This window comes from Aquarana catesbeiana, linkage group LG09 (assembly GCF_042186555.1).
Source record: "Aquarana catesbeiana isolate 2022-GZ linkage group LG09, ASM4218655v1, whole genome shotgun sequence".
Taxonomy (NCBI): Eukaryota; Metazoa; Chordata; class Amphibia; order Anura; family Ranidae; genus Aquarana; species Aquarana catesbeiana.
This window is the reverse complement of record NC_133332.1, coordinates 86,266,392-86,281,898: the sequence shown is the minus strand read 5'-3', so window position 1 is coordinate 86,281,898 and position 15,507 is coordinate 86,266,392. Positions and strand designations below refer to the sequence as shown.

The window sequence follows — 15,507 nt, the reverse complement described above, 5'->3', positions numbered from 1 at the left end:
CGTTGAGTTCCACCTGGTGGGCATGTCACAGATTAGGCGGTTCTTGGGCAGGTTAAACTCCTTTTGGAGGTCCGTCAGCCGAGCACTGGCATTATATGACCAGCGGAAATGCACACAGGCTTTCCTGGCCTGCCTCAGGACATCCTGTAAGCCCGGGTACCTGCCCAAGAACCGCTGCACCACCAAGTTAAGGACGTGAGCCAAACAGGGCACATGGGTCATTTGTCCCTGTCGGAGGGCAGAGAGGAGGTTGGTGCCATTGTCGCAAACCACCATTCCTGCCTTAAGTTGGCGTGGCGTCAACCACCTCTGAACCTGCCCCTGCAGAGCTGACAGAACCTCTGCCCCAGTGTGGCTCCTGTCCCCCAAACACACCAGCTCAAGCACCGCATGGCATCTTTTGGCCTGCGTATTTGCATAGCCCCTTGAACGACTATGGAGCACCGCTGGTTCCGAGGAAGAGGCCATGGAGGAAGAAGAAGAGGAGGGGGTGGAGGAGAGAGGTGTGTCACAATCATTAGCATTTTGGAGGCGTGGTGGCGGAACAACCTCCAACACTACTGCACCTTGTCCTGCATCCTTCCCAGCTGCCAGCAGAGTCACCCAATGTGCCGTGAAACTTAGGTAACGTCCCTGTCCATGCCTGCTGGACCATGAGTCAGCGGTAATATGCACCTTACCGCTGACCGCCCTGTCCAGCGAGGCATGGACATTGCCTTCCACATGCTGGTAGAGAGCCGGAATCGCCTTCCGTGAGAAAAAGTGGCGTTTGGGTACCTGCCACTGAGGAACCGCACATTCCACAAACTCCAGGAAGGGGGCAGAGTCTACCAACTGAAAAGGCAGCAGTTGAAGTGCTAGCAATTTTGCCAAGCTAGCATTCAACCGTTGGGCATGTGGATGGCTGGGAGCAAACTTCTTTCGGCGGTGCAGCAGCTGGGGCAGGGAAATTTGCCTGGTACAATCTGACGTCGGTGTACCAAAATCAGATTGCCCACAAGTACGTGGCTGTGACACACCTAATTCTACACCTTCGTTCCTCTCAGTGCAGGTCTCAGAGAGGACTGAAGGTCTAGTGGGGTTGGAAATCTCAGCTGATGAGGAGCAAGCAGAGGTCCTCTTTGTTCTTTGGTGTGGGTCTTTTAGATACGCTTGCCAACGAACTGCATGGCAGGTCAACATATGTCTGGTCAAGCATGTGGTACCCAAGTGGGAGATGTTTTGGCCACGCGAGATACGCTTGAGACATATGTTGCAAATAGCAGCGGTGCGATCTGATGCACTCGTCTCAAAAAAGGCCCACACCAAAGAACTTTTTGAATAACGCGCAGAGACTGCAGCGCCCTGCACATGTGGAGCTTTGGGGTGTGATGCAGTGAATGTGCTGCCCTTAGGCTGGCCCCTGGAGGGCATCCTGCCTCGTTGGTGATGTGCCGCCTCCTCCTCCTCCTCCTCCTCCTCTCTCCTATCAGGCACCCACGTTGAGTCAGTGACCTCATCATCCCCTCCCTCCTCATCACTGGAGCAAACCTGGCAGTATGCTGCAGCAGGGGGAGCATGACTGCCAGATTGCTGTCCTTCTTGGGCACCCCCTCTGTCCGTGCTCGTGTTACTGCCTTCATCGAGCTCAGTATCATCATCAGAGCCTTCCAAACGCTGGGCATCCTCCTGGAGCATGTACCCAACACTGTGGTCAAACAGTTCGAGGGACTCCTCAGGAGGACATGGTGGGGCTAGGTAAGGAGTCACTGATGACATTGAGCCGAGGGAAGAGGCCGCTGCTTTGCCAGACAAAGTACCCTGGGCATGGGTGAGAGAGGATGAGGAGGATGAGGACGGCTTGGTCATCCACTCGACCAAGTCTTCCTCATGTTGCGGCTCAACATGGCCAGCTGCCGAAAAAAAGGCCAAGCGTGTCCCATGGCCACGTGCTGATGAGGATGCACCGTCTCCATGACCAGCACTAGACACAGAGCCTGCTTGCCCTCTCTTATTGGCTTGTGACTGTCTGCCTCTACTTCTTGGTCTTCCAGACATACTAATGGCCTGTAGCTGCACTAAGCTGGGATTATATATATATATATGTGTACTGATACTGCAGCTAGCAAAATCAACTGCCTGCCTGTAGTATGAGAACACCACCAACCTTCTACAGGTAGCTTTAGCTGAACACTGTGAGGTGGACGCACCCCACTAACTTGTAGGTTTAGCAGAACACTGTGAGCAGGACGCACTGCACTAACTGTAAATAGTCTAGCTGCCTGACTGTGGTACTAATAGGATCAAAAGAACACCAGCAATTTTCTTCAGGTAGCTGTATTTACTGTAACAAGACAAGCCTGCCTGTCAGTAAGAAGATAACAGAAACGGATCTAGCTGAACACTGTGAGCAGGACGCACCCCACTAGCTTGTAGGTTTAGCTGAACACTGTGAGGTGGACGCACCCCACTAACTTGTAGGTTTAGCTGAACACTGTGAGCAGGACGCACCCCACTAACTTGTAGGTTTAGCAGAACACTGTGAGCAGGACGCACTGCACTAACTGTAAATAGTCTAGCTGTCTGACTGTGGTACTAATAGGATCAAAAGAACATCAGTAATTTTCTTTAAAATACTGTAACAAGACAAGCCTGCCTGTCAGTAAGAAGATAACAGGAACGGATCTAGCTGAACACTGTGAGCAGGACGCACCCCACTAGCTTGTAGGTTTAGCTGAACACTGTGAGGTGGACGCACCCCACTAACTTGTAGGTTTAGTTGAACACTGTGAGCAGGACGCACCCCACTAACTTGTAGGTTTAGCAGAACACTGTGAGCAGGACGCACTGCACTAACTGTAAATAGTCTAGCTGCCTGACTGTGGTACTAATAGGATCAAAAGAACACCAGCAATTTTCTTTAAAATACTGTAACAAGACAAGCCTGCCTGTTAGTAAGAAGATAACAGGAATGGATCTAGCTGAACACTGTGAGCAGGACGCACCCCACTAGTTTGTAGGTTTAGCTGAACACTGTGAGGTGGACGCACCCCACTAACTTGTAGGTTTAGCTGAACACTGTGAGCAGGACGCACCCCACTAACTTGTAGGTTTAGCAGAACACTGTGAGCAGGACGCACTGCACTAACTGTAAATAGTCTAGCTGCCTGACTGTGGTACTAATAGTATCAAAAGAACACCAGCAATTTTCTTCACGTAGCTGTATTTACTGTAACAAGACAAGCCTGCCTGTCAGTAAGAAGATAACAGGAACGGATCTAGCTGAACACTGTGAGCAGGACGCACCCCACTAGCTTGTAGGTTTAGCTGAACACTGTGAGGTGGACGCACCCCACTAACTTGTAGGTTTAGCTGAACACTGTGAGCAGGACGCACCCCACTAACTTGTAGGTTTAGCAGAACACTGTGAGCAGGACGCACTGCACTAACTGTAAATAGTCTAGCTGCCTGACTGTGGTACTAATAGGATCAAAAGAACACCAGCAATTTTCTTCACGTAGCTGTATTTACTGTAACAAGACAAGCCTGCCTGTCAGTAAGAAGATAACAGGAACGGATCTAGCTGAACACTGTGAGCAGGACGCACCCCACTAGCTTGTAGGTTTAGCTGAACACTGTGAGGTGGACGCACCCCACTAACTTGTAGGTTTAGCAGAACACTGTGAGCAGGACGCACTGCACTAACTGTAAATAGTCTAGCTGCCTGACTGTGGTACTAATAGGATCAAAAGAACACCAGCAATTTTCTTCACGTAGCTGTATTTACTGTAACAAGACAAGCCTGCCTGTCAGTAAGAAGATAACAGGAACGGATCTAGCTGAACACTGTGAGCAGGACGCACCCCACTAGCTTGTAGGTTTAGCTGAACACTGTGAGGTGGACGCACCCCACTAACTTGTAGGTTTAGCTGAACACTGTGAGCAGGACGCACCCCACTAACTTGTAGGTTTAGCAGAACACTGTGAGCAGGACGCACTGCACTAACTGTAAATAGTCTAGCTGCCTGACTGTGGTACTAATAGGATCAAAAGAACACCAGCAATTTTCTTCACGTAGCTGTATTTACTGTAACAAGACAAGCCTGCCTGTCAGTAAGAAGATAACAGGAACGGATCTAGCTGAACACTGTGAGCAGGACGCACCCCACTAGCTTGTAGGTTTAGCTGAACACTGTGAGGTGGACGCACCCCACTAACTTGTAGGTTTAGCTGAACACTGTGAGCAGGACGCACCCCACTAACTTGTAGGTTTAGCAGAACACTGTGAGCAGGACGCACTGCACTAACTGTAAATAGTCTAGCTGCCTGACTGTGGTACTAATAGGATCAAAAGAACACCAGCAATTTTCTTCAGGTAGCTGTATTTACTGTAACAAGACAAGCCTGCCTGTCAGTAAGAAGATAACAGAAACGGATCTAGCTGAACACTGTGAGCAGGACGCACCCCACTAGCTTGTAGGTTTAGCTGAACACTGTGAGGTGGACGCACCCCACTAACTTGTAGGTTTAGCTGAACACTGTGAGCAGGACGCACTGCACTAACTGTAAATAGTCTAGCTGCCTGACTGTGGTACTAATAGGATGAAAAGAACACCAGTAATTTTCTTTAAAATACTGTAACAAGACAAGCCTGCCTGTCAGTAAGAAGATAACAGGAACGGATCTAGCTGAACACTGTGAGCAGGACGCACTGCACTAAATGTAAATAGTCTAGCTGCCTGACTGTGGTACTAATAGGATCAAAAGAACACCAGTAATTTTCTTCAAAATACTGTAACAAGACAAGCCTGCCTGTCAGTAGGAATATAACAGGAACGGATCTAGCTGAACACTGTGAGCAGGACGCACTGCACTAAATGTAAATAGTCTAGAAGATAACAGGAACGGATCTAGCTAAACTGAATACAGTGTATATATATATATATATATATATATATATATATATATATATATATATATATATGCAACACCTGGGATGCATATATATACACAATACACTTTAAGTGCAGCTAACTGACTGACTGTCCTGCCTAATCTAGCTAACTCAAATGAAATGACACTGTCTCTCTCTCTCTCTAAGCACACCGGAACACACTGCACAGGGCCGCCGTGCAGGCGGCCTTATATAGTGTGGGGCGTGTACTAAATCCCCTGAGCCATAATTGGCCAAAGCCTCCTTGGCTTTGGCCAATTATGGCTCTCTGTTAAGGCGGCGCTGTGATTGGCCAAGCATGCGGGTCATAGTGCATGCTTGGCCAATCATCAGCAAGCAATGCACTGCGATGCCGCAGTGAATTATGGGCCGTGACGCGCCACACGAATTTGGCGCGAACGGCCCATATCGTTCGCAATTCGGCGAACGATCGAACAGCCGATGTTCGAGTTGAACATGGGTTCGACTCGAACACGAAGCTCATCCCTACTCTTCACCAAATCCCACAAGAGATCCAAACTCACCCGACGATTGGTCCCACCCTGCGATACTTCCACTTAACCTGCAAAACGGTTTCGCTCTCTTCTACTCCCAGCCCACTGACACCAATAAAACTGAACCCGGACTTCCCTCCAGGTATGCATCACCAGTTTCTAGATGACAATCTACCTCAAGGACAAACCAGAGCATATCACTTCCTCTACCAGGGCAAAATCATCCCCGCAATGCAACTAGCAACACGCTCTGAAAAAACACCTATCCCGCAGTGGACATATATAATGATAGCACACTACCTCCAAACGCTCGATAAGACAGGTCAATGCTCCAGGCAACTTACACCCTTTGAAACTCTATGCACCAAATCAACACCACAAACACACCTTATTTCGCAGATACACAATATGCTTTTTGCTGATCTCAAAGCAAACGACAGTCAGTTCTGCAAAAAATGGGAGAAGGATCTTTCTATACAAATTACGGAAGAGAGCTGGGAGCGTATATTCTTGCACATACATAAAGGCTCAATTAATGTTTCCACTCAACAGAATGGATTCAAAATATTGTTGAGGTGGTACCATACCCCAGCACTATTGCACAAATTCAAATCCAACATTCCCGAAACATGCTGGAGGTGCCACCAAGCAAAGGGCACCCTACTCCATATGTGGTGGTCCTGCACCCCTCTCCAAACTTTTTGGTCAGAGGTTCACAAAATGATTGGGCAGATCACCACCTACAACCTAGACTTCGCCCCAGCTCAATTCCTCCTTCACCTTTCTTCCCACCCACACAGCACATACCATAAGTCACTTATGATGTACTTGATCAATGCAGCAAAACAATGTATCCCCATACACTGGAAATCACACAAGACACCCACTCTGGCTGAATGGTTCACCAGAATTAACAAAATAGAAGAAATGGAAAAAATTATACATATTGCTCAAGATACTCCAACGAAATTTAGCCATAAGTGGGCGTGTTGGACCCACTTTAAGACTCTGCCGGACTACCAGTCCATCCTGAACTCTCCTACATAAAGTGACTAGGTTATATAAGGTTACCACTCATGCTACACACACATACAGATTAGATATACTTATCCTTTGCCCCCACCTCGCTGAGGTCTTATCCCCGATTTGTTCTATACTCACACATTCTGGATACTCCCAGCCACCCCCACCCTCATTTGGAGGAGTCGGAGATTTCCCAGACCCCCCGTTCCATCCCTCCCTCCCCCTCCCTCATGTCCTACCTACCCTTCACACCCTTCCCTCCCTTCTCCCCCAGCCTCATTTTCTCCCACGCCTGGCCTCCCATATTTATTATGAGCCCTCAAATTACTCACGCCTCATTCTACTCAGATACCCATTTTGAAAACTACGTTTCAGAGAATTGGGAGAGGGCCCGACACGAATAAAGTGAGAACCATACCCCTCGGACGTAGTCTTCCCATGTATACATGTACCGATCACTTACTCCACACCGGAATAATGATGCAACACATACTACCGAGGTAGTCTCAGTTCCTAGGTTGTTAAGACCCTCTCCCAGATAGGTGCTAGGTTCTATATCCCACATTGACATTGATAATACGCTGGCTACCCTTTGGCCAGGTGGGGATTTCTCTTAAAAGGATTTCCTTTTTTTTTTTTTCTCTAAACCCATTCTGTAAAAGTGTTCATGATCTATGTCTTCTGATGTTTGTTACACATTGGCTGTAAAATCTTTTCAATCTTCAATAAAATATTTGAAACAAAAAGAATAGGAAAGGATAAGGACCCCTGTCTATTTTGTTTTTTGCAACTTTTGTCCACTTGAGGAGATTTCCCTTTACTTCCTGCCCCGTTGATGTAAGAGGATGTGAAAGGAAATCTTCTATTAGACGGTCATCGCCATAACAGAGGTTCCCATTGGAACTTTTCAGCTTTTGTTTTGGTGACAACTGTACAATTTTAGATCTCCAATTATTTTCTGCATCTATAAAAATGGTCATCAGGACAAACAGTAAAGGTGACTCTGCACAGATAGCAATACAGACTTGACAGGAGTTTTAATCCTTCCCTCTGCTATCCAAACTAAAAAAAAATAATCTTTTGCCTATGCGTACACACTAACCCAATGCTGGCTGGCAGCATTCAATGAACACGGACGATCCTTGGGTAGTACTTAGAAATTCTACTCCAATATCTCTTTACCAAAAAATATAACTTTAAACTTACCTGATTCACTTCTTTAGCTCTCCTAAGAATGAGGTGCGTTTTGATGAGATATTTATATTTGATTTTAGCATTACACAATAACTGCACTGATATTGGTCAAATAAAAATTAGCTTCAAAATCGGTTAACTATTAGCTTGGGTCAGTCTGTGAGTTAGGTCAGGGCGCCCTGACCCACTTTGTGTAAACTGCCCTTTAGTAGAAGAACCAGAATATGTCACTTACATCAATGTGTATTGTATAAAACAGTATGAGACAGAAAGGCTCATTTACTAAAGGAATTGAGAATTTTCATTCATTATTGTGTGAATAGTTCCTGTGCCGCAAGCGAGACTCTAAAAGACATGCACAATTATTTGTATAAACTCTTCCATCGCTTATGCTTTTCTGCACACAAAACTTCATAAACATAGTCAGTGACTACTTAGCAATCAGCAATTCTTTTTTGATGCGCATATTGTTTGTTTATTAGATTTATGTTCTGCTCCCCGTGGCCCCTGAGGAAGCAGCTTTCCCTGGGAAACATGTTAAGGTATTTATAGGAGAGCATGTTTTATAAAGGAATGTATTCTTACTATTCTTTTGATATATACAGTACAACTGTTGTTAAACGACATTTGTAATAAATACTGATTTTTTTTTTCTGCAAATGGACAAGAGCCTTCTCTCCAATCCTGCGGGCAAGGCCCAAATGAACATCCTGCAACCGGCAGACTCTTCTAGTGATCTAGTATTAAAGTCCTTCCCATTGGTTCTTGTTATTGCCTACCCTCTGATTGGCTCCCTCTCCCCCTGCTAATAGGAACACAGGGGAGGGAGCAGAGAGTGGCAAATGCCTTTGTGAGTCAGTGAGGAGGAAAAGAGGGGAAGAAATTCCCCACCGCAGACACTGACAGTCTCTCTCACAGGATTTGCTTGGCCAGCTTGGCAGGGTTGCAGGATTTGCGGGGCACCCGCTACATTTAATCTCTAATTTAGGAAAGACCTTTAACCACTTGCCGACCTGCTAACGCAGATATACTGCGGCAGGTCAGCTCTCCTGCTCAAACTGGCATACCTGTATGTATAGCGAGCGCGCGCACACCTGCCGCGTGCCTCGGGAGCGTGACTGCGGGTCCCGCGGACTCGATGTGTGCCGGCGGCCCTCGATTGCGGCAAGAAGAGGCAGAACAGGGATCAGTGCATTTTTTTTAGCACTGATCAATGTAATAATGTCACTTGTCCCCAAAAAGTGTAATTTGGGGTCAGATTTGTCCTCCGCAATGTCGCAGTCCTGAAAAAAATCGCAGATCGCCCCATTACTAGTAAAAATAATTAAAAAAATAAAAGTCCCTAAATCTATCCCGTAGTTTGTAGACGCAATGACTTTTGCGCAACCCAATCAATATACACCTATTGCGATTTTTTTTTTACCAAAAATATGCAGAAGAAAATAAATCGACCTAAACTGATGAATAAATTTGTTTTTTTATATATATTTTTTTGGATATGTATTGTAGCAAAAAGTAAACAAAATTGTTTTATATTCAAAATTATTTTTCTTTTATAGCGCAAAAAAATAAAAACCGCAGAGGTGATCAAATACCACCAAAAGAAAGCTCTATTTGTGGGGAAAAAGGACATGAATTTCGTTTGGGTACAGAGTCGCACGACCGCGCAATTGTCAGTTAAAGCGACGCAGAAAGCGATGCAAAAAATGCTCTGGTCATTAAGGGGATAAAACCTTCCGGGGCTGAACTGGTTAAACACCTTTAAAAAGTGGTGGATACTCCTCTTCTGATCACAGGGTGTCCTCAAAATGTTCTGTCTTTCTCAACACTCAGCACCTATCTTGAATGCTTTTGCACCCAAATTGGGGCATTCTAATATATCTAGTTTTAAAATAACACAGAATGCATCTGATCTTTTGGAATAGAGTTTGAGAATAGATACACGGAAACAAGGGAATCGGAGTATGTCCTATAGACTCCACATTACACAATTCACAATTGTCACAGAGTTGAATATTATCATTCAATAAAAAATCCATTTATCTTAGAGGAGGAGCATTATAGTTGGTTGTGGGTTTCTGCTCTGCAGAACCCCTTGATTATTATAGAAAAAATCACAGAGTTTTATCTATCATCAGTGTATCTCCCTGCACAAAGGGATCTCCAGCCTGGTGGATTGTTTAAGCCTGACACTATATAATCTCAGGTATTTTTTCTGAGCAGCGGTGTACTTTGGAATTTAGACACTTTGGGGGTCATTTACTATAGCGCCAGGAAGTACTGGGCACTATGGCAAATAATAGCTCCTATTTTAGCCAAATAAAATTTCAACAGGCAAATGTGCGAATGAAAATTAGCGCTATTGTTGAGAAACATACATTGGTAAATTCCAAATCGGTGCTAATTAGCGCTTCCGCGTATATGCGAATGCCAATTCCTACCAAGTTATATAGTACTGCACTGTAACCATGATCCATGTATGTGAAAGAAACATTTTTATGTGAGATGTGCTCTACCTCGTGTGCATCTATTGATGTATGTTGCAATTAGTATTCCTAGTTTTTTTCCTTTTTTTGCTAACGAATGCAGTTATAAATGATTATTACATAGTAATGTCTGCTATTCTGTAAAGTTACATGTATTAAACATTTAGGTTACCTATTTGTTGTATGTTGTTTTTTATTTTTTAATTTAGGTGACTATAAAGCGGTAATTATTTATATTCATTCTTTAACCAGTTGCCGACTGCCGCACGAACATATATGTCCTCAGAGCGGCACGGGCAGGCAAAAGGGCTTACAGGTACGTCCTTGCCTGCCCGCCGGTGGGGGGTCCGATCGGACCCCCCCCCCGGTGCCTGCGGCGGTCGGCAAATCTTCCCCGGCGATCGGTGGTGAGGGGGAGGCCATCCATTCGTGGCCCCCCCTCGCGATCGCTCCCAGCCAATGGGATAATTTCCCTGCCTCTGTATTGTACACAGAGGCAGAGGAAATTATATCATCTCTCCTCGGCTCGGTATTTTCCGTTCCGGCGCCGAGGAGAGAAGACTGTAATGTGAGTGCACAACACACACACACAGTAGAACATGCCAGGCACACAAAACACCCCGATCCCCCCCCGATTGAACCCCCGATCACCCCCCAATCACCCCCCCGTCACAAACTGACACCAAGCAGGTTTTTTTTTTCTGATTACTGTATTGGTGTCAGCTTGTGACAGTTACAGTGTTAGGGCAGTTAGGGTTAGCCCCCTGTAGGTCTAGGGTACCCCCCTAACCCCCCCTAATAAAGTTTTAACCCCTTGATCACCCCCTGTCGCCAGTATCACTAAGCGATCATTTTTCTGATCGCTGTATTTGTGTCGCTGGTGACGCTAGTTAGGGAGGTAAATATTTAGGTTCGCCGTCAGCGTTTTATAGCGTCGGGGACCCCCATATACTACCTAATAAATGTTTTAACCCCTTGATTGCCCCTAGTTAACCCTTTCACCACTGATCACCGTATAAGTGTTACGGGTGACGCTGGTTAGTTCGTTTATTTTTTATAGTGTCAGGGCACCCGCCGTTTATTACCGAATAAAGGTTTAGCCCCCTGATCGCCCGGCGGTGATATGCGTCGCCCCAGGCAGCGTCAGGTTAGCGCCAGTACCGCTAACACCCACGCACGCAGCATACGCCTCCCTTAGTGGTATAGTATCTGAACGGATCAATATCTGATCCGATCAGATCTATACTAGCGTCCCCAGCAGTTTAGGGTTTCCAAAAACGCAGTGTTAGTGGGATCAGCCCAGATACCTGCTAGCACCTGCGTTTTGCCCCTCCGCCCAGCCCAGCCCACCCAAGTGCAGTATTGATCGATCGATCACTGACACTTACAAAACACTAAACTCATAACTGCAGCGTTCGCAGAGTCAGGCCTGATCCCTGCGATCGCTAACAGTTTTTTTGGTAGCATTTTGGTGAACTGGCAAGCACCAGCCCCAGGCAGCGTCAGGTTAGCGCCAGTACCGCTAACACCCACGCACGCACCGTACGCCTCCCTTAGTGGTATAGTATCTGAACGGATCAATATCTGATCCGATCAGATCTATACTAGCGTCCCCAGCAGTTTAGGGTTCCCAAAAACGCAGTGTTAGCGGGATCAGCCCAGATACCTGCTAGCACCTGCGTTTTGCCCCTCCGCCCGGCCCACCCAAGTGCAGTATCGATCGATCACTGTCACTTACAAAACACTAAACGCATAACTGCAGCGTTTGCAGAGTCAGGCCCGATCCCTGCGATCGCTAACAGTTTTTTTTTTGGTAGCTTTTTATTGAACTGGCAAGCACCAGCGCCCTAGTACACCCCGGTCGTAGTCAAACCAGCACTGCAGTAACACTTGGTGACGTGGCGAGTCCCATAAGTGCAGTTCAAGCTGGTGAGGTGGCAAGCACAAGTAGTGTCCCGCTGCTACCAAAAAGACAAACACAGGCCCGTCGTGCCCATAATGCCCTTCCTGCTGCATTCGCCAATCCTAATTGGGAACCCACCACTTCTGCAGCGCCCGTACTTCCCCCATTCACATCCCCAACCAAATCAGTCGGCTGCATGAGAGGCATTTTCTTTATGTCCTCCCGAGTACCCCTACCCAACGAACCCCCCCAAAAAAGATGTTGTGTCTGCAGCAAGCGCAGATATAGGCGTGACACCCGCTATTATTGTCCCTCCTGTCCTGACAATCCTGGTCTTTGCATTGGTGAATGTTTTGAACGCTACCATTCACTAGTTGAGTATTAGCATATGGTACAGCATTGTACAGACTAGGCACACTTTCACAGGGTCTCCCAAGATGCCATCGCATTTTGAGAGACCCGAGCCTGGAACCAGTTACAGTTATAAAAGTTAGTTACAAAAAAAGTGTAAAAAAAAAAAAAAAAACACAAACAAAAATATAAAATAAAAAATAATAGTTGTCGTTTTATTGTTCTCTCTCTCTCTATTCTCTCTATTGTTCTGCTCTTTTTTACTGTATTCTATTCTGCAATGTTTTATTGTTGTTATGTTTTATCATGTTTGCTTTTCAGGTATGCAATTTTTTATACATTACCGTTTACTGTGCTTTATTGTTAACCATTTTTTTGTCTTCAGGTACGCCATTCACGACTTTGAGTGGTTATACCAGAATGATGCCTGCAGGTTTAGGTATCATCTTGGTATCATTCTTTTCAGCCAGCGGTCGGCTTTCATGTAAAAGCAATCCTAGCGGCTAATTAGCCTCTAGACTGCTTTTACAAGCAGTGGGAGAGAATGACCCCCCCACCATCTTCCGTGTTTTTCTCTGGCTCTCCTGTCTCAACAGTGAACCTGAGAATGCAGCCGGTGATTCAGCCAGCTGACGATAGAGCTGATCAGAGACCAGAGTGGCTCCAAACATCTCTATGGCCTAAGAAACCGGAAGCTACGAGCATTTTATGACTTAAATTTCGCCGGATGTAAATAGCGCCATTGGGAAATTGGGGAAGCATTTTATCACACCGATCTTGGTGTGGTCAGATGCTTTGAGGGCAGAGGAGAAATCTAGTGTCTAATAGACCCCAAATTTTTCAAAAAAGAGTACCTGTCACTACCTATTGCTATCATAGGGGATATTTACATTCCCTGAGATAACAATAAAAATGATTTAAAAAAAAAAATGAAAGGAACAGTTTAAAAATAAGATAAAAAAAAAAAAAAATAATAAAGAAAAAAAAAAAAAAAAAAAAAGCACCCCTGTCCCCCCTGCTCTCGCGCTAAGGCGAACGCAAGCGTCGGTCTGGCGTCAAATGTAAACAGCAATTGCGCCATGCATGTGAGGTATCACCACGAAGGTCAGATCGAGGGCAGTAATTTTAGCAGTAGACCTCCTCTGTAAATCTAAAGTGGTAACCTGTAAAGGCTTTTAAAGGCTTTTAAAAATGTATTTATTTTGTTGCCACTGCACGTTTGTGCGCAATTTTAAAGCATGTCATGTTTGGTATCCATGTACTCGGCCTAAGATCATCTTTTTTATTTCATCAAACATTTGGGAAATATAGTGTGTTTTAGTGCATTAAAATTTAAAAAAGTGTGTTTTTTCCCCCAAAAATGCGTTTGAAAAATCGCTGCGCAAATACTGTGTGAAAAAAAAAATGAAACACCCACCATTTTAATCTGTAGGGCATTTGCTTTAAAAAATATATATAATGTTTGGGGTTCAAAGTAATTTTCTTGCAAAAAAAAAAAAATTTTTTCATGTAATCAAAAAGTGTCAGAAAGGGCTTTGTCTTCAAGTGGTTAGAAGAGTGGGTGATGTGTGACATAAGCTTCTAAATGTTGTGCATAAAATGCCAGGACAGTTCAAAACCCCCCAAATGACCCCATTTTGGAAAGTAGACACCCCAAGCTATTTGCTGAGAGGCATGTCGAGTCCATGGAATATTTTATATTGTGACACAAGTTGCGGGAAAGAGACAAATTTTTTTTTTTTTTTTTTTGCACAAAGTTGTCACTAAATGATATATTGCTCAAACATGCCATGAGAATATGGAAATTACACCCCAAAATACATTCTGTTGCATCTCCTGAGTATGGAGATACCACATGTGTGGGACTTTTTTTTGGGAGCCTAGCCGCGCGCGGGACCCCAAAAACCAAGCACCGCCTTCAGGCTTTCTAAGGGCGTAAATTTTTGATTTCACTCTTCACTGCCTATCACAGTTTCGGAGGCCATGGAATGCCCAGGTGGCACAAAACCCCCCCAAATGACCCCATTTTGGAAAGTAGACACCCCAAGCTATTTGCTGAGCAGTATAGTGAGTATTTTGCAGATCTCACTTTTTGTCACAAAAAGTCTTTCTTCATTTTCAAAAACAAATGAGAGCTGCAAAATACTCACCATGCCTCTCAGCAAATAGCTTGGGGTGTCTACTTTCCAAAATGGGGTCTTTTGGGGGGGGTTTGTGCCACCTGGGCATTCCATGGCCTCCGAAACTGTGATAGGCGGTGAAGAGTGAAATCAAAAATTTACACCCTTAGAAATCCTGAAGGCGGTGATTGGTTTTCGGGGCCCCGTACGCGGCTAGGCTCCTAAAAAGTCCCACACATGTGGTATCCCCATACTCAGGAGAAGCAGCTAAATGTATTTTGGGGTGCAATTCCACATATGCCCATGGCCTGTGTGAGCAATATATCATTTAGTGACAACTTTTTGTAATTTTTTTTTTTTGTCATTATTCAATCACTTGGGACAAAAAAAATGAATATTCAATGGGCTCAACATGCCTCTCAGCAATTTCCTTGGGGTGTCTACTTTCCAAAATGGGGTCATTTGGGGGGGTTTTGTACCGCCCTGCCATTTTAGCACCTCAAGAAACGAATGCATGCATTTGAAGAGTTAATATAATAGAATCAGCCAAACTTAAAGTGCATTGGCTAATTGGCATTCACCTATTTTCAGCATATGCTGCTTTGGCTAATTGGCTAATAGTCATTTGCCTTTTTTTTCACCAATTCAATCTTTTAGTATTTCTCTGTGGGATTTGAACCCATGAGTTCTTCAAGGTAGAAGTGCTGACCACTAGCCAATGGGTGTAGCACAGTCATACATAGAAAATACATTCACTAGTGTTTGATGTTTCTTCTCCCCGAGCTGCCTCTCCTGCTGCCGCCATCTTCTCCTGCTGATGTGTTCTTCTGTGCAGCCAGTTACCCACTAATAAAATAAAAGCCGCTCTTCTTGTGGCGGTCTTCTGTGGCCATCCGATAATGTCACCCGGAGAGTCCGCTCCATGGCTATGTAAGAGACGCCACACAGCGGGTGACAACACAGCAGAGGAAGAGCGCCATGGAAGAAGAGCAGCTTTTTTTTT

General features: G+C 45.2%; 1 long non-coding RNA gene across 1 annotated transcript in view; it reads right to left on the bottom strand.

Moving 5' to 3' along the window:
- The window catches only part of LOC141107211 (uncharacterized), a 30,988-nt gene extending 23,266 nt beyond the window's left edge, over positions 1-7,722 (bottom strand). The window contains exon 1 of the long non-coding RNA XR_012235818.1: positions 7,657-7,722. This is a non-coding gene — a long non-coding RNA (uncharacterized lncRNA). The remainder of the gene's footprint in view (positions 1-7,656) is intronic.
- Positions 7,723-15,507: the final 7,785 nt, after the last annotated feature.